The sequence below is a fragment of the Dendrobates tinctorius genome, unplaced genomic scaffold (genome assembly GCF_039654945.1).
Source record: "Dendrobates tinctorius isolate UK_male_01 unplaced genomic scaffold, ASM3965494v1 ptg000250l, whole genome shotgun sequence".
Classification (NCBI taxonomy): Eukaryota; Metazoa; Chordata; class Amphibia; order Anura; family Dendrobatidae; genus Dendrobates; species Dendrobates tinctorius.
Genome location: NW_027361917.1, coordinates 42,431,364 through 42,451,634, shown reverse-complemented (window position 1 = coordinate 42,451,634; position 20,271 = coordinate 42,431,364).

Sequence of the window (20,271 nt, the reverse complement as noted above, 5' to 3'; positions counted from 1 at the left end):
TTCTCTTATAGCGTGCACAGTGACACCCACAGCCGCCGGCTTCCAGAAGACAGCCTACTCACCCCCCTGCATCTCGTTGGTTCTGACTTCCAGCAGCTCTTCCTGTGCCGAGCGATCACGTGGCCCTACTCATTAAGGAAATTAATATGCACGCGTCTCCACTCCCATAGGCGTGGAGTGCATATTCATTACCTTAATGAGCGGGGCCACATGATCGCTCGGAACAGGAAGAGCTGCTGGAAGCCGGAATCAACGAGCTGCAGGGCACGCAGGGAGGTGAGTAGAAAGGTTTTTTTTAGTAATAGGAGCCAAGCATACAAAGAAGGGAGGGGGGAGACATGCACACCAGGACAGGTATGAGGGAACAATGCATACCCGGCTTATACTCGAGTCAAAAAGCTTACACAGTTTTTCGTGGCAAAATTAGGTGCCTCGGCTTATACTTGGGTCAGCTTATACTCGAGTATATATGGTAAATGTGGCCCAAAGTACGTACCATAGGAGACCACATCTCCTTTTCTTCTCATCACTTTTCACATTTGACAATTCGGGATAAAGGTTGCAAAAGTGGCACAAATGTGCTAAAATCACACATGTGATTATATAAATAGTTTTACACCTGAAAATAAATAGATTTTACCATAATGATCCTGAACCACAGCCAGTTTTAAAGTCCAAAGCCGCATTTCACAATTTTTGCATAAAGCTGTACTGTAATATTATCACGACTCTGTTGCCGGATGTCCTGGGACCAGGGGCTCTTTCCCTGTCCCTAACATTAGGGGCGCCCTAGTTCTCCCTGTTCTCCGGATTACTTCTGATGGTGAAGATGTCGGGGCAACATACCTTGCCTTAGCTCCTGAATCTGCTCTCAGTCTGTTCCCTTTGCCCACCCAGGGAAGAAGAGAAAAGTAGTACTGTACCCTAATACACCAACCAGACTAACAAGGCAATACGAACAGGGGCAACAAAAAATACCAAACATACAAATATTCTCACACAGATAACAGAGGAATGCACCTGGGAGCGGAGGATAGGGTTAAACCAAATTAGGAGAAGCAACAGTCACAGTCAAAACCAAGCAACAGTCACAGATAAATTCACCAACTGCCTACTCCAATAACTACTAGAAAAGCCACAAAAGAGGACTAAATTCCTCCAAAAATTCAGAAAAAAGGAAGCACCACTTACCTGCCCAGGTCTTTGAACAAATGCACTACAGGATGAAGCCAGACCATATAGCAAGATGTTGGCAACACAGGTGCGAAATACTAAATAGACAGCCACTCACCACCTACCCATTCATGGAGGGGGTGACTGCTTAGTATACATTTGCACAATAAAGGCCCGTATAGGGAGCTGTTCACATAAAGGTAATGCATAGTGTCTGGTTCTCAGCCTATTAGTCACACTCCTACTATTCAATTAGGCGGGCTGGCCAGCACTCTCTCAATGCATCCCAGTGTGAACACCCCTGTATACAAGACCAAACGTGCTGGGCTTGGCTGCACCCTGAAAAATATAGTGCACAAAATACATAAAAATAGTGAGGTATTGGTCGAAATTCTGGCCAAAATATGCAAGCTTGCAACCCATGTCAAGAGCTCCCACACTTGTAAGTCCTATCACTAAACTAATAGCAAAGCCATAAAAGAGGACTAAAATCCTCCAAAAATTCAGAAAAACAGCAGAAAAAAAGGCAGCACCGCTTTCCTGCCCAGGTCTTTGAACAAATGCACTACATGATGCAGCCAACCTATATAGCAAGATGTTGGCAACACAGGTGCAAAATGCTAAGTAGACAGCCACTCACCACCTACCCATTCATGGAGGGGGTGACGGCTTAGTATACATTTGCACAATAAAGGCCTGTATAGGGCCTGTAAAGGGCGCTCCAGCCATGCAGCATAAGCTACTCTGACAATGAGTGCTAGCAAGGAACCAAATTATATAGGAGATGGGAGTGGCTAACAGTGCACAGCTGAGAGCTTAAATGCTCCAGGAGCTCTTAACTGACCAGATTAATCCCTGCACTGCTAAAATAAATTTATACAGTTTAATAAGAAGGTGAAGTGTTTTTAAACAGTGCAGGAGTGGGAGAAATCAGACGCTGAGGTCTTCTGGCTTCTCTCTGTCGCGGTGACCCTGTGACAAATATAGAAAACAATTGTGACAACTTCTATTTTGTGAATGATATTCAAAGAAACATGAAAATATCAATCTCGTATGATATTTTCTTCACAATCAATATCAATTCATTGGTTGATTGTGAAGAATTTTTACAATGCAGTTTACAGCTGGCTACAAACAGGTGATGGACTACAAGAATGAGCATTTTAACAATTTATAATTCTGTTAGCAATGCATCTGCTCCTATTACTCATGGAAAAATTACTGTTGGTGCAGAGTTTGAGTTAACTTTGTAGTCGTATAGTCATTTACCTACATCTCATCTACATCTAACAAGGTTACTAAACATTAAGACACTTAAATTAAACTAGTGACAATGATACATAAATTAATGAGGGTAAATGTAGGTTCACCAAGACCTACAAGTAAAGCCTAAGGGTCCATTTACACAGCAAGACTATTATGAACAAGTATTCCTATGAATGCTCATTTCATGATAATCTTGTAGTCTAAACAGGCTGCTGATCACCAGATTAACGCGCTGAGGCCAGGGTCACACTAGCTTATGGCATCTGATGCAAGAGCCTCAGCTCCTGCTTTGCTGCGAGTGGGAGCCGAGTGTCATGCGTATGCTCCGAGCCTCTCGCACAGAGAGGATCGGAGCACAGCTGCGGAGGAGGCGGAGAAAGTAATTTCTCCATCTCCTCCATTGCCAGGGTCAGCGTATATCACACTGCACTCGGATGAAAATCGAGTGATGTGTGCTGTATCACTCGCACCCATAGACTTATATGGGTGCGAGTGAGCAGAGACTTGGCCGAGTGTCGGTGACAATCGCGGCATGCTGCGATTTCACTCGTGCATAGAATACGGCAGAGAAAAAAAACGGTGATGTTTTATCGCATAGCACTTGTCTGTATTCATCGCTTGTGTGATGCTGGCCTAAATGTTCATTTGTCGGGTGATATGATCTTTAGTGCTTGGTAACACATTGTCCTATGTAACAGGAACTTGCTCCTCCCAGAACAGTCCTATGCCCATGGAACAATATATTACAGATCCTTCTGTGTGCATAATTAAGCTCAATTTGCCATAAATGACTGCCAATAGGTAAATACCAATAGGTAGGTACTTAGTGCTGCAAGTTTGGTGGACTTAACCCACCTTAAAGTGTAAATGTGACTCTACAATGATTTAGAGATTTATACATGCAGAATTTCCATAAGATATACTTATTATTGGAATTGCCACATTAATATGAGAGCATTTTCATAATAATGTATTGCTGCCATGCCATACGACAAACAGCATGAGAAAGTAGTGACTGAGTTATATAGTGAAATGAATGAGAACATAAGAAATTTCATAATCAACACAGCTGGACAAAAAGATTTGCAAAATAATGGTTCACCATCCACGTTGGTCCTCATCCAGCCAGAGTACCAGACAATCAGACCAATACAGGGCCAAATTCAGGAACCGGCACTCAGATCTTGGCATCCTGGGCTCCTCTCGTGATTATACTCTGTTCCAACATCATGGGAGCTTTTGACTGACTAGGTCTCATAGGACATCCTGATATCCCCCTCATTGGCCATAGTACCTAGGCATAACGCAATGCTATAATGGTCCAAAGGCCTAGAGGCACCCAGGATGTAAGCATTTAAGTGCTGCCCGAGGTAGTTTGCACTGCACTAGTCCAGTGACCAGAGAATAAAACAAAAATTATGAAAAATGTTCAGTGAAAAAAAAATAAGAAAAATGTAAGAAATTCATGAGATATTGATTAACATTTTGGCCAAACGACGTGAGCTTCCAACCCGCATCAAGGATCCTTATTGTAGCAAAGTAGTGTAGGATCTCGCAAGAGACTGAGGACCTTTGATGTGGGTTACGAGTGGGTGCATTTTGGCCCAAATATCAACCAATATCTCATACTTTTTTTTTACATCTTTTTTTTGTTCCACATTTTTTCACTTTTGTGCAGAATGCAGGGAGACCCCCTTTAGTTTTGGGGGAACTTGGGCATCTGTCCCTGTGGAATGGACTTGCTTGCACAGTGCTGGGAAGTCCGCCTAAAATAATTGTATGAACTCAATATAGAATCACTGCACATGTGAATTATGTTTTAGTGAGCTTTTTTATTTAATTTTTACATAAAAAAGCTCACTAAAGCATAATTCACGTGTGCAGTGATTCTATATTGACTTCATATTTACGGGACCAGAGGTTCCTTTTCACTAGCGCCGTATATTCAACTTCCTAGTCGAGTGCTAACCATTCTCTATATCTAAAATAATTGTATGGGCATGACCAATAGATTGTAAGCCAGACACTTTGCACTACATCTGTGACTGGCGCCCTGTACAAAACCTATCCATGTGCATTTATAGGCACCCACCCCCTAAATGAATGCCAGTGAAATGAGTGGTTGTTTCATCAGTATTTTGCTCCTATGTTGCATCCTGATGTGCATCATTGTTGTGACCAGTAACCTATTTGTCACACACAATCACCTGCCCCCCACTCAATCTCCATGTCAATACACCTCTATCAATAATGCAAGAACATAGCTACAGAGCATACGCCCACCTGATATGGCAAAAAAAAACCCCACTGCAGTATGTACAGGGGGCTTAACTCTTAAATTGTTAGTTCTCATTGTTAGGAGGAGGTGGATCTCATTTCAGCCCGCTGTAGACACTCAAATATGCATTTTCATACTATGCATTTTCACTGACTACAATAATCACATAAAGCTCTAACAGGAGATTAATATGTAAATGGCCATTACTTAAGATTTTTGCAAAGAAATCCTCAAATCATTTTTTCTAGATTCCACTCAAGAATATCACTACACAAAATGGTTTTCCCTATTTTTCTTTAAAGTATTTCAATTTAGTCATCCTTGCCTGAAGGGATAATAAATTAAAATTTGAGTACTTCAGACACCGCCATTGATTCTACACGTGTTGTTTTTCATGTTGGCTTTCTATTTTATTTTTTAATTCTTCTACGTCGTTTTTTTCCTACAGCCACAGGATATGCTGTATTGTCCATGTTCGGTCACAGATGTTATCCACTAAAAGTGGTGCCCCAGTTGCTTGATACCTTGTGACCATCACAAATCGAGACATTGTGTAGAACTGTTACGTTATATAAGAGCTGTCATTAGCCCACTTAATTTTACTGTGGAATTCCTGGAGCACAGTGTGGTGGTATTTTCTAAGCATTGCACGTTATCGTACAGTATATTATATTTGCAGCGTGTTGGTGAAATCTAGGTATAAAATCTTTATAGTATTTCAGCAATTGCTTGGAAGAGCCATTTGACCAAAATATGTTGCTGTTATTTGCCAATCATACTTTATGGTACTGCCGATAATTGTGCACGAAGGCCCTGATTAATCAGGACCTGTATTTTTCATGCCTTTTCGATGTGGAGTGTGTAGCACCCAATTTATAAAAAGGCGCCATAATGAATCAGGTGAGGCGCAAAATGGTGTGAGCCTTTGCTCATCATGAATTTCATAGGTGGGGGGTCGTCAAACTACATCATGCCGCCATTCCGCCCAAGTGCTGCCAATTTTGTCGGAGCATGCTGAAAATGACGTAGAAACACCAAAAATTACAGAATTTTTGCACAACCTCATGCTGTTCAAACATTTTACAACTTTTCAAACCTTTTAATGCCAATTTTCTGGCGTAAAAGCTTTGATGAATCTGGGTCCAATTGTTATTATGTGTGTACATGCATTCCAATTGAAAACGGCTGACTGCCATTTTGCTGTATTATTTCGCTCATTGGTCCCTCAACAGAACATTCATTAATAATAATAATAATAATAATAATAATAATAATAATAATATCAATAATCTTTATTTATATAGCACCAACATATTTCGCAGTGCTTTACAGTTTAACAGTTTCAAAACACAACAGTCATAAGTAACAACGTTAACAATACAATAATTAAAGCAAATTTAGGCAAACCTGCTCGTGAGAGCTTACAATCTACAATGAGGTGGGGGAGATACAAAGTACAGGTGTGTATTTACAATGATGGTCCAGCCATCTTGAGGGAGTGGGGGATAGATGGAGATAGTGAATGGGCTACACATGCACACTTTCACATAAAATGACAATGATTAATGAACGTGATAGGCCGCTCTGAACAAATGTGTTTTGAGGGAGCGCCTGAAACTATGCAAATTGTGGATAGTCCTAATTTCTTAGGGTAGAGCATTCCAGAGGATTGGCACAGCGCTGGAGAAATCTTGGAGTCAGGAGTGGGAGGTACGGAATAGTGCAGTGGTTAGTCGAAAATCGTTTGCAGAGCACAGCGGTCAGTTAGGCCGATAGACAGAAATGAGGGAGGAGATGTAGGAGGGTGCCGCACCATGGATTGCTTTGTGTGTGAGAACAAGTACTTTGAATTGGATCCTATAATTAATGGGCAGCCAATGTAACGATTGGCGAAGAGCGGACGCGTCCGAGTACTGATTAGCCAGATGGATGACCCTGGCTGCTGCATTAAGTATGGACTGGAGAGGGGAAAGTTGAGTAACAGGGAGACAAATTAATAGAGCGTTGCAGTAGTCCAGTGGATCAAGGTGACAGTAATGGTTTTTGTTGTTTCCATGGTGAGAAAAGGGCAGATTTTAGAGATGTTCTTTAGGTGTAAGCGGCAAGAGCGGGCAAGAGATTGTATATGGGATGTGAAGCAAACATAATACCCAGACAGCGCACCTGTTATTATGGTGCTACCCACAGAGAGGGAAATGTCTGGTTTAGGGAGATTAGTAGATGGCTGGAGCAGAACAAGTTCAGTTTTGGGGAGGTTGAATTTCAGATAGAGAGCAGACATGATGTTGCGGACAGACAGTCACTGGCATTCTGTAGTACAGCGGGGGTAAGGTCAGGGGATGACTTATATAGTTGTGTGTCATCAGTAGAGATGAGCGACTTTTCCTTTTTTAGGGTCGAGTCGGGTTTCATGAAACCCGACTTTCGCAAAAGTCGGGTCGAACGAAATCGGCTGATTATCATGAAAAGTCGAAGGCCGACTGAAACACGAAACCCAATGCAAGTCGATGGGGAAGAAAAGTCGGCAGTGAGTGGAGGACAGGAAACACACCTACAGTGCCCATTTTAAAGCCAAAAACATCAATTCTTATTACTTAAGCTTGTCAACCTTAATTTACTTTATAATAATAATAATTAGGCATTGAAAACTGGGGGTTAATTGGCTAAAGTTGTGGGGGGGTAGGGCTGGCTCCAGATTTTCGTGGGCCCAGGGCTAAAGAGTGTCAATGGGCTCCTTTAACACATGCCACAATTCATGATCCTCTGATACGGCAGAGAAATAGCGATATATTACAATGAAAAAATACTTCACTTCTTACATCACATGACTGATATCTATTTTAAATTCTCCAATAGCTCCAAAAACGGACAGTATATTACTCCATACAGTATTATGGCCACCGCATAGTGCGCTATACAGAGTAATGAGGCCCATATATTTCTCCATACAGAATCATTGGTCCCATATAATGTTCCTTACAGTATATGATGAGCTCCACATAAAGCTACAGTATATGTTGGTCCCCTTGTATGAAGCTCCACTGTCTTATGGGCCCAAATAATGCTCCATATACAGTTGTGGTCAAAAGTATTGACACCCTGCAATTCTGTCAGATAATACTCAGTTTCTTCCTGAAAATGATTGCAAACACAAATTCTTTAGTATTATTATCTTCATTTAATTTGTCTTAAATAAAAAAAACACAAAGAATTGTCCTAAAGCAAAATTGGATAAAATTCCACACCAAACATTAAAAAAGAGGGTGGAAAAAAGTATTGGCACTGTTCGAAAAATCATGTGATGCTTGTCTAATTTGTGTAACTTACAGCACCTGTAACTTACCTGTGGCACCTAACAGGTGTTGGCAATAACTAAATCACACTTGCAGCCAGTTGACATGGATTAAAGTTGACTCAACCTCTGTCCTGTGTCCTTGTGTGTACCACATTGAGCATGGAGAAAAGAAAGAAGACCAAAGAACTGTCTGAGGACTTGAGAAACCAAATTGTGAGGAAGCATGAGCAATCTCAAGGCTACAAGTCCATCTCTAAAGACCTGAATGTTCCTGTGTCTACCGTGCGCAGTGTCATCAAGAAGTTTAAAGCCCATGGCACTGTGGCTAACCTCCCTAGATGTGGACGGAAAAGAAAAATTGACAAGAGATTTCAATGCAAGATTGTGCGGATGTTGGATAAAGAACCTCGACTAACATCCAAACAAGTTCAAGCTGCCCTGCAGTCCGAGGGTACAACAGTGTCAAACCGTACTATCCATCGGTGTCTGAATGAAAAGGGACTGTATGGTAGGAGACCCAGGAAGACCCCACTTCTTACCCCGAGACATAAAAAAGCCAGGCTGGAGTTTGCCAAAACTTACCTGAAAAAGCCTAAAACGTTTTGGAAGAATGTTCTCTGGTCAGATGAGACAAAAGTAGAGCTCTTGGGGCAAAGGCATCAACATAGAGTTTACCGGAGAAAAAAGAGGCATTCAAAGAAAAAAAAAAACACGGTCCCTACAGTCAAACATGGCAGAGGTTCCCTGATGTTTTGGGGTTGCTTTGCTGCCTCTGGCACTGGACTGCTTGACCGTGTGCATGGCATTATGAAGTCAGAAGGCTACCAACAAATTTTGCAGCATAATGTAGGGCCCAGTGTGAGAAAGCTGGGTCTCCCTCAGAGGTCATGGGTCTTCCAGCAGGACAATGACCCAAAACACACTTCAAAAAGCACTAGAAAATGGTTTGAGAGAAAGCACTGGAGACTTCTAAGGTGGCCAGCAATGAGTCCAGACCTGAATCCCATAGAACACCTGTGGAGAGATCTAAAAATGGCAGTCTGGAGAAGGCACCCTTCAAATATCAGGGACCTGGAGCTGTTTGCCAAAGAAGAATGGTCTAAAATTCCAGCAGAGCATTGTAAGAAACTCATTGATGGTTACCGGAAGCCGTTGGTCGCAGTTATTTTGGCTAAAGGTTGTGCAACCAAGTATTAGGCTGAGGGTGCCAATACTTTTGTCTGGCCCATTTTTGGAGTTTTGTGTGAAATGATCAATGTTTTGCTTTTTGCTTCATTCTCTTTTGTGTTTTTTCATTTAAGACAAATTAAATGAAGATAATAATACCAAAGAATTTGTGTTTGCAATCATTTTCAGGAAGAAACTGAGTATTATCTGACAGAACTGCAGGGGTCTCAATACTTTTGGCCACAACTGTATAATGGGCCCCATTTCTAATGCTCCAGTGTATGATGTCCACCTTTGGAATGCTCCAGTGTATGGTGGGCCCCATATATCATTCTCCAGAGTATAATGCTCCCCAAAAATTGCTCCCAACCTTTAAAACAATTAAATAAGTCTCCTCGCTAGGGAATCCCTGTACTAGTCTGGACTCCTCGTCGTCCCCATCTTCCATCTCTCTGCACTTGGACTGTTTAGGCAGAGGGCGTACAGATGTGATGTCATCGAGCTCTCTGACCAGAATGTCACTGTCAGGAAAGACGGAAGACGTCACGGCGGTGGAGCAGGGAGAGGTAAGTATTTCAACTTTACAAGTGCTGTGATCCTGAGCAAGCAGGGGGGGCCCACTCGTTGGCGACGGCCCTGGCACAGGGCCCCTCATAGTATGGCGGTGTGTCTGACGGCGGGTGGGTCCTCCCCCTGGCAGAGACACTTTTGTGTACTATGAGGGGCCCTGTGCCAGTGCCGTCACCCATGAGTATGCCCCCCACCTGCTCAAGCAACCTGCACTTTCATCTGCATCTTCCTCTTTGTCACCGTTTAAGGTGGTATAGTATGCGGGAAGGGGAACCTGAGTTTCATCAGGGTCAGATTCTGGCTGTGCAGCGTGCGAGTGGAATGTAGTGGTCTGGGTCAATGTACTAGCAGAATCATCTAGCAGTGGCTGGGCATCAGTGCACTTGTGGCGCCCCCAGGAGTACGGTCGCCACAGTGGCATTAGCTTCCTCCTAGGGAGTGTGATGTCATGCTTGGGAGCAACGAAGGATCTCTCTAGCAGTTAAGCCAACACACAACACAGTTCCCACTACAGGCCAGCAGGGAGAGCTCTGAACCTGACTGCTGAGGAGCTGCTCTCTGTGGTCAGGAGGAGGGAAGTTAGGGCAGTCTGTGAAGGGAAGGGGAAGTGTGTGGATGTGAGAAGGTGAGCTGGAGGATGAGCAGAGTTAAGGCTCACTCCTAGCTGGAGTGCATGGTCCGGATTCCGGTCTCCGAGTTTGTAGGGACACTGACGGTCCTGCAGCAGAAACCGGAGGAAGTTGAAGTTGTAAATGCTCTGTCCCAACTAAAGCTTGGAGGCCCCAGCAGCGACTTGCGTGAGCCAGAAGGAAAAGGCTACGGCTGCCTGCCATACTAGAAAGTTTCAAAAGAGAGTCAACATTGGGAACTTCAGTGAACTCAGTACTGCGAGTACCTCAGATAAGCGCTAGAACGGAGGCCACACTACCTATCTGCAGAGACAGAATTCCTAATTTGCTTCCAGGCTGACAAACTCCTTCACCATCTGTACTCTGGGTCCTGTACAGCACTTACCAAGTACAGGTAAAGGAACTGCACGACTGTGTCTGTCATCTTTCTCCTGCGCCTGGCGCACGGCTCTGCTGCATCCTGCACTGCACACCATCTACCAACTCTTTCATCTGCCCTGCGGCTACGGCCCTACCTGTGCAGGGCTTCTACATCTTAGCTGCACCACAACATCTGTCCCAGAGAAGCGACACTGCAGCACTGGCCAATCTGATCAGAAACCACAGGTGGCGTCACGTATCATTCACCTATAAACGTTATTCACCCCTTTGCATGGACGCCCATGCCCACGGACCGAGTCACCACCACCGTGACACATCCCTCTGAGACACCGGCCTGGTATCGATTAACCCCACTGCCCTGGCTGGCCACCCACACTCGATGTCAGATTCATCTTGGACTGGTGAATTCACAATTTGACTTGATAACCCGCATGGTATGTGGGAAAGCGCTACATGAACTAATGTGAAGTGTGGCCTGCTGCATCATTCACTTTTGATGGGGGTGAAGGACACAAGGAAAGGGGTTCTTCCTGACCAGGAGCCAGCACTTGATGACTCAGTGCTTGCATTTTTTGAAACTTAAGAAGAGGAGGGCATATTTGCTGGAGTCTGTTTCGGCAATGTAAGCCAAAACCAGTTCCTGATGCTCCGGCTTTAAAAGCTGTTAACGTACTCCCAGAAAAGGCAGCCTTCCAGGCGTTCTGGAGCCAGACCATGACGCAGGCTCAACACTTCCTGCCTTAGCTGCTATTGTGCTTTTGCCACTACCAGCAGATGCACCACCACCAACAGTACCAGCTGGCCCCCCCACGCCCACGTCCACGGCCTCTTCCACCATACTTCCAAATTTTGTAGAAAATGTCCCCAAAATAACATCACATATATGGTACTGTATCAGAAGTGTACAGCTCTATACAGTCAAAGGATAATTGTCAATCTCCCTATATATTTCATGAGTCACACAGAGACGCTCACAGGCTCAGTATGGATTAGACAAGAATATAAAAAGTAGAAAAAGGGTACAGTATCATCAGATAGCAGGTATATATAGTATAGTTTAAACATTCTAAATCTCCATATATATTTCAGGAGACAGACACAGATGCTCTCAGGCTCAGTATGGATTACAACACAATATAAAACGCCGTAAAATGGTAATGGATCTGAAGCGTTCAGCTGTACACAGTGTAGGGGTCACTGTCAATCTCAGTATTTATTTCCACAGTCAGAAACAGACTCTCACTTGGTCAGTTTGGATTAGACCAGAATATAAAAAGCAGTAAATGGGTAATGTATCACAAGCATAGAGCTGTATACAGTGTTGGGGTAATTTTTAAATCTACATATAAATTGCAGGAGTAACCCACAGACTCTCACACGCTCAGGATGGATCACTCCACAATATAAAAAGAAGATCCGCAAGAAATAATCACACATGTGGGCCATTGTTCCAGGTGTCAATGATACACTTAGAGAGGTGGGTGGAGGAGGACTTCCTGGCAGAAAGGGTACAGTTTCACCAGATCCCAGGTATATATAGCATAGTTTAAACATTAAAAATGTACGTCTATATATCAGGAGTAGTGTTGAGCCACCCCGCTAGTGTTCGAGTTCGGTTCGGTTCGTCGAACGTTCGACGAACATTCGACGAACACCGTTGAGCCCCATTGAAAACAATGGCAGGCAAACACAAACACATACAAACACATAGAAAACAATTACAAAACACCTTAAAAGGTGTCCCAAAGCAAACACAATGCTCAGAAGACAAAAATAACATATGGAAAAGGGCAACTACATATAGAAAAGAGGTGGAGGAGTAAAAGGAGGAGGAGGAGACACAGATATAGGCAAGTTATGCCCTTATAAAGTCAAGAAAGGCTGGACTAAAAATCTAAAATAAAAAAAATCTAAAGTTCTAAAATCGAAGACGATCATATACCGTTGGACTTCCCACCATAAATTATGCCAACTGCTAATCGGGTGGCGTCATTCCCACGACCCTCCAAACAGCGTCCATGAAGGCAAAGTGTTTGGTTTCCGGGGGCAGTATGGTTGCAAAGCTGAACCTTAAAGGAATGTCCAGAAGGGCACCACCAGGAGTGGAGCCTGCGGCTTAATTGGACTCCACACGGGCAACCTCAACCACCAACTACAGAAAACATGGACAGATTGCAAGCTTTGTCGATTCTGTGGGTGGTGGTGCATGGCCGTTTTTAGTTGTGCTAGCGATTTGTCAGCTTAATTCCGTTAACGAACGAGACTTCGGCATTACCCCGTGGTCCGCGTCCAGCTTACTAGAGGGTCACGCGAGGCTCTGGCACGCGAGATCGAGCAATAACAGATCTGTCATGCCCTTACATGTCCGGGGCTGCATGCGCGCTTCACTGAAAGGACCAGTGTGTGTCGCTTACAGGTGCGGATAACCCGCTGAACCCCGTTAGTGATGGGGATCTGGGATTCCAATTCTTCCCCGCGAACGAGGATTTCCCAGTAAGTGCAGGTCAACCGGAATTCCGGAATTAGGCCTAACCGACATTCCAGAAAGAATGGGAAAAAATTAATTGTCCAAACCACAGGTGCTGTAGCTTGCTTAACAGCTGGGCTCCTCTGCTGAGTAGCATGCAGTTCTTACATAAACAGGCGGCATAGCTTGGTTCACGGGTGGGCAACTCTGCAGAGTAGCAGACAGTACTTACATAAACAGGCGGCATAGCTAGGTTCACGGGTGGGCTCCTCTGCTGAGCAGTAGACACAGGTACTAGGCCCAAAGTATTGACTGGGCTAAATGTAGCTAAAAAATGGTTCTTACATAAACAGGCGGCACAGCTTGGTTCACGGGTGGGCTCCTCTGCTGAGTAGCAGACAGTGCTACAAGGCCCAAAAGGATTTTCTGGACAAGATGCGATAAAAAATTATTAGAAACACACACGGTGTAGCTCCTTGACAGGTGCACTACACCGCTGGCTACCAGACACCACTACTATGCCATGAAACTGTCTATTAACATTTAAAACCATTATTAATGTGAAAATAAAGTTATGTTTTTGGTGAACGAACCGTTCTCGAACGGAACCTCGAACAGCTGGATTTTAAGCAAAGTGTTCGAGCTCGACCAACGGCTCGAACACCGCCCAAAACAGCTCGAATTTGAACTTGGCGAACAGGTCGACTCGAACAACCCTCATCTCTAATCAGGAGGCAGACTCAGACGGGCTCAGGCCCAGTATGGATTTGACAAGATTGTAGAAAGTTGAGAAAGGGTACAGTATCACTGGATAACAGGTATATATAGCATAGTTTACACATTAAAAATCTATGTCTATATATCAGGAGCTAGACTCAGACGGTCTCAGGCCCAGTATGGATTTGACAAGATTGAAGAAAGTTGAGAAAGGGTACAGTATCACTGGATAACAGGTATATATAGCATAGTTTACACATTAAAAATCTATGTCTATATATCATGAGGCAGACTCAGATGGTCTCAGGTCCAGTATGGATTTGACAAGATTGTAGAAAGTTGAGAAAGGGTACAGTATCACTGGATGCCAGGTATATATAGCATAGTTTAAACATTAAAAATCTCCGTGTATATTTCCGGAGTCCGACAAAGACACTCACAGCCTCAGTATGGATTAGACAAGACTCTAAAAAGTAAAAAAAAGGGTAATGTATTCGAAGCGTACAGCAGTATACACTGTTGGGGTATTTTTCAATCTTCATATATATTTCAGTCTCAGTAAGACAGTCCAGACTCCCCGCAAGAGGAAACGAGATTGATACAAGTACAAACGGAAAGTCGAGTGATTGCAGAAATTTTGGAATTACTAATCACGGGAAAAACTCCCAGGAGAATTCTCAGAGGCGATGCTGACCGTCAATTACTTTGTCTGTGGAGACAGGGAAAACAGTTCTTTGTGAAGAAAGGTTTGCTGTATCGCAGTACCGTGGATCCCATCACCGTTACTCATCTCCATCAAATTGTGATCACAGGGAGAGATGTAGACATTGTCCTCACTGCATATCATGATCTGTCAGGTAACTTTGGAGTGCAAAAGACAGAAGCCACAGGCCGTAGGCAATTCTATTGCATTGGCATGAGAGGACACATTTAAAAATGTGGGCAGGAATGTCACACGTCTGTGAGTAGGAAAACCGTGAAAGCTGATGATAAACCACCATTGCATCTCATTGTAAGTCGACGTAAATAACAAATGGAAGCCATTGATCATCTGAAGATAGAGCCCAGCAGGACAGGGCATAGCTACGTCTTAACCATCATCTATCAGTTCACCAAATTTGTAGTGGCAGTCCCAGTGAAGAATTTAACAGCTCAGACTACACAGCGGTGGAGCAGGGAGAGGTAAGTATTGCTAGTGCTGGGGCCCTGAGCAAGCAGGGGGGGCCCACTCGTGGGCGGCGGTACTGGCACAGGGCTCCTCATAGTACGCCGGTGTGTCTGATGGCGGGTGACCCTGTGCCAGTGCCGTCGCCCAAGAGTGGGCCCACCCACCTGTCCAGGGCAACGGCACTCGCACGGGTGCATGCGCCAGGTGGTGACCCCGGCCCTGGGGGGAGGCAGCCCAGTTAGGGAGGTTGAAAAAATGGCATATGTTGATGTTGGACATTCAGCAGCTGCAAATGGAGGAATTGGAGAAGTCTGAGGAAGAGGAGTACAAACGCGAGCCATTTTTCTGGCAACCTATGTGTCAGCAGGGGAAGGTGGGACAAAATCCTTTGAAACCCATGCATGGTTCATTTTAATGAAGGTTAGATCATCAACATTTTGGGTCGACAGACGGGTCCTTTTTTCTGTCAGGATTGATCCAGCAGCACTGAAGACTCTTTTGGATAGCATACTAGCAGCAGGGCAAGCGAGCTCCTGTAAGGCATATTGTGCCAATTCAGGCCAGGTGTCCAGTTTACAGGCCCGATAGTCAAAGGGGAATGACTTGTGAGGGAGAACATCGATATGGGAGGAGAAGTAGTTTGCAACCATAGTTGGCAACTGCTGTCTCCTGTCAATTTCAATTGATGCAGTATTACCAGTCGTGTGAGCGGTACTTGAAGAATCAGTCCACAACATGGTCATGAAACCCTTGTGTCCAACGCCACTTCGGCTGTGTGCACCACGAACACCTCTTCCATGTTGCCCCCTACGACTCGTGGGAGAACCATCACCGCCGCTGTGTACTGGGAATGCCTCAAACAAACGGTTTACCAGAGTTGCTTGTTTGTTAGCCAATATTAGCTCTAGGTTCTCCTGTGGCATGATGTTTTGGAATTTGCCTTTATAGCGTGGATCCAGGATGCTGGCCAACCAGTAGTCGTCATTGTTCATCATTTTGGCAATGCGGGGGTCCCTTTTTAGGATCTGCAAGGCATACGAGTAATCACACATGTGGGCCAATGTTCCAGGTGTCAATGATGCACTGCGAGTGCTGGGTGGAGGAGCACTTTCTGGCAAATCAACATCCCTCCAGTCACGCAAAACCATGTACCTGACCTTGCCACGCCAACATTTTCTCTTGCCCCTTGAGAAGCATCCTCCTCCCCTAAATAATCATCACCATCATCCTCCTCCTCCTCCTCCTCTTCCTCTTCTTCCTCCACCTCATCCAGGAGAGTTCCCTGAGCAGACAATGGCTGACTGTCATCAAGGCTTCCCTCCTCCTCTTCCTCCTCGGCTGCAGACGCCTGCTCCTTAATGTGCGTCAAAGTTTGCATGAGCAGACGCATAAGTGGGATGCTCATGCTTATGATGGCGTCATCTGCGCTTACCAGCCGTGTGCATTCCTCAAAACACTGAAGGACTTTACAGAGGTCTTTCAGCTTCGACCACTGCACACCAGTCAACTCTATGTCTGCCCTCAAACTGCCTGCCCGTGTATCCTCCCACAAATGAATTACAGCCTGCCTCTGTTCGCATAGCCTCTGAACCATGTGCAGGGTGGAGTTCCACCTTGTTGCAACGTCGATAATTAGGAGGTGCTTGGGAAGGTGGAGCAATGGCTGCAGCTTCTGCATACGACTGGAATGTACGGGCGACCAGCGGATGTGCGAGCACAGTCTTCGCACCTTATGGAGCAGGGCTGTTAACTCCAGATAATTATTGAGGAAGCACTGCACCACCAGGTTCAAGGTGTGAGCCAGGCAAGGTATATGTCTGAGTTTTGAAAGGGCTATGGCTGCCACAAAATTCCGGCCGTTATCACTAACTACCTTGCCTGCCTCAAGATGTAGACTGCCCAGCCATGACTCAGTTTGTCGCTGCAAGTAGTCCGCCAGTACCTCCGTGGTGTTTCTGTTGTCGCCCAAAACACCATCCTCAACACAGCCTGCTGACGCTTACCACTAGCTGTTCATTAGTGGGACACCTTGTGTGCAACACTGGCAGCTGCGGATGGAGTGCTCGTGCGACTGCGCTCTGTGGACGAGCTTTCGCTTCTGGAGGAGGAGGAGGGTCGAGCGCCTACAGCCAACTGTTTCCTATACCGTGGTCTAGGCAGCACTGTCCCACCGTCGCTGTCCCCTGTGGACCCTGCATCCACCACATTAACCCAGTGCGCAGTGATTGACACGTAACGGCCCTGGCCATGCCTACTAGACCATGCATCTGTTGTGAGGCGCACCTTTCCACTCACTGATTGCTTGAGTGCATGGACAATGTGGTCTTTTACATGCAGGTGGAGGGCTGGTATGGCTTTTCGAGAAAAGAAGTGCCGACTGGGTAGGTCATAGCGTGGTACTGCGTAGGCCATGAGCTTCACTTTCAACCAACCGGCAGGGCATCATCTCTAACGAGATTAGTTTGGCAATGTGGGCGTTCAAACACTGTGTACACGGATGAGAGGATGAGTACTTTCTTGTCCTACTGAGAGTCTCTGGTAGGGTGAGCTGGACTTGAGAGCTGCATATGATGCAACTAGCGGTGGACATGGCGGACAGAGAGAGGGTTGGTGATGGTGATGGTGTTGCTGATGGCCTAGATTCAGTCTTTCGTAGCAATAACATTGTGATACCCTGACTGATTTGGCCTCGCGACGACACCTCAACATTTGCTGCTGGTGGTGTGCTAACCGATGGGCTTACAGTGGGGAAGCGATGTAGCATTGCTGACTACCTTCATTCGGAGCAGGTGCACATGTGGCACATGAGGTTTAGTAGTCCGTCCATGCTTGCAAGTGCATGGTGGTTAAATTTCTAAGCATGCAACTGGTATTCAAATTTCTCAGATTTTTCCCTCGGCTAAAGATAACCTTTGCCTGATCAATAGGATTTTGTTCAAAAAAGTGCCACACTGCACTCTTTCCTACTATGGAAGACATTTTGAGGCCTTGCACGCTGTGCTAATTTGACCATCTGGCCGAGCTTTCCTGGTTTTTGTAACCTGTTTTTGGACTGCTACGGGCCTGCCAGATAACAGCTGTTGCGATGTCGATGCCTGCTGCGGATCCTCCTCCTCCTCTTCTGAGCTATTGGCAGCGGCACCCTCTTCCCCCAATGGATGCCAATCTGGGTCAACAACTGTGTAATCCATCACCTCCTCTTCAATTTCATGTGCACCTTCCTCTGTGTCACCGTGTAAGGTGGTATAGTATGCGGGAAGGGGCACCTGAGTTTCATCAGGGTCAGATTCTGGCTCAGTACACTGCGAAGACAATGTAGTGCTCTGAGTGAATGTACCAGCAGAAAAATCTAGCAGTGGCTGTGCATCAATGCACTCCATGTCCGATTCATCTTGGACCGGGAATTCACGATTTGACTTGATAACCCAGGCATGGTATGTGAAAAGAGCTCCATGGAGTAATCTTTAGTGTGGCCTGCCGCATCCTTCACTTTTGGTAGGGGTGAAGGACACAAGGAAAGGTGTTGTTCCTGACCAGGAGCCTCCACTAATGACTCAGTGCTTATATTTTTTGAACTTTCAGAAGAGGAGGCGAGAGAGCTGGAGGCTGTGTCAGCAATGAAAGCCAAAACTTGTTCCTGAAGCTCCGGCTTTAAAAGTGGTTTACCTACTCCCAGAAAAGGGAGCCTTCGAGGCCTTATGGAGCCAGACGATGACGCAGGCTCAACACCTCCTGCCTTAGGTGCTATTGTGCTTTTGCCAATACCACAAAAAGACCAAGATAGCAGCAAAAATGACCCCATCAAAATTAACTTTTAATTAAATAATTAAAATCTTGGACAATCCCATCTCAAAGGGTACAAAACAATCGATAACCAAAAGGTTACTAGGCAGAAAATTTTTCAAAATATTCAGGGCAACTACACTCGTCATAATGGGCCCAATCGACTCCCTACAATCAAGAATGCCATAATAACCGCATGTAATCAAAATTGTAAAACTGTAGGAGTCGATTATTTATGCACATGTTCCTGCCCTCTGGACTATGTGGGTAAAACTAAATGTGAGCTCCGTATATGCATTGGTGAACATTTGGGTGACATTAGGCATAAGAGGGACACCCCATTAGCGCATCACGTCAACCTTGTCCATGGTGGAGATGAAAAGCAGATTGGATTCCGTGTGATTGAGAGAATTGAGCCCGGAGTGAGACAGGGGGACTGGGATAATAAAATCCTACAACGGGAGACGCGTTGGATTTTCTGGCTCGAATCACAGAGCCCTAATGGACTAAATGAGCAATTGAATTTCGCGAGTTTTCTATAGATGGTACCTGATGGATCCAGCATGCTGTACTTTTGCTCACTACTATGAGCTGTTACATTGTTTCATGATTCGTAATATGGCATTAAATCTGTTTTTGTTTGTGGATACATGGATGTGTTTTCTGAAGGGGTTAAAAAGGCATTCTTATATTTTGACAGAATTTTATATGATTAATGTTCCTTTGTGTGTCCATTTTGACCTTAAACGAGGGGATTTTTCCATTTTTTGCGCTCTCTTGTGATATCTTTGCTACTTTTTGTGACGTCATTTTACTACTAGATTGAACTCTGAGGACGTTTTTTGTGTGTAGCAGCTAGGTGTAATACCATGAATATGCCTCTTGGGTATTTATGTTTTGTTCCCAATTGTGATATTTTGTCACTTTAATATTGGCTGCGTTCCCGTGACGTCACTCTATTAACATACGTAACCTTGATACAGGTTAGTAGCAAGTTGCAATATCAGTAATATGTCTTTTGGATGTTCCTCCCCTTTAACTGACATACTTCCGGTGTTTGGGACATAGGGCACGCCGCATCATGAGCGCGCTCCCCACTACAGGCGACTGGAAGTGACGGCGCGACTGTGACATGGTGGATAGGAGGCAGAACGCCGTCCGTTGAGATTGCGGCTTTCACCACATGTGATCACTGCCTGTCACCGCAAGCGACGTCGCGACTAGGACGCGGTAAATATGAGAATCGGAGACACAGTAAGCACGCCGCACACTGCACTGATCTCTCGGCTGGGGTGATGAGACCCCTTCTTCTCTGCCCCTGATGAACCTTCAGTATCCTGGAGGGGGAAACGCGTCGGGATGGGCCTCACATCTTCT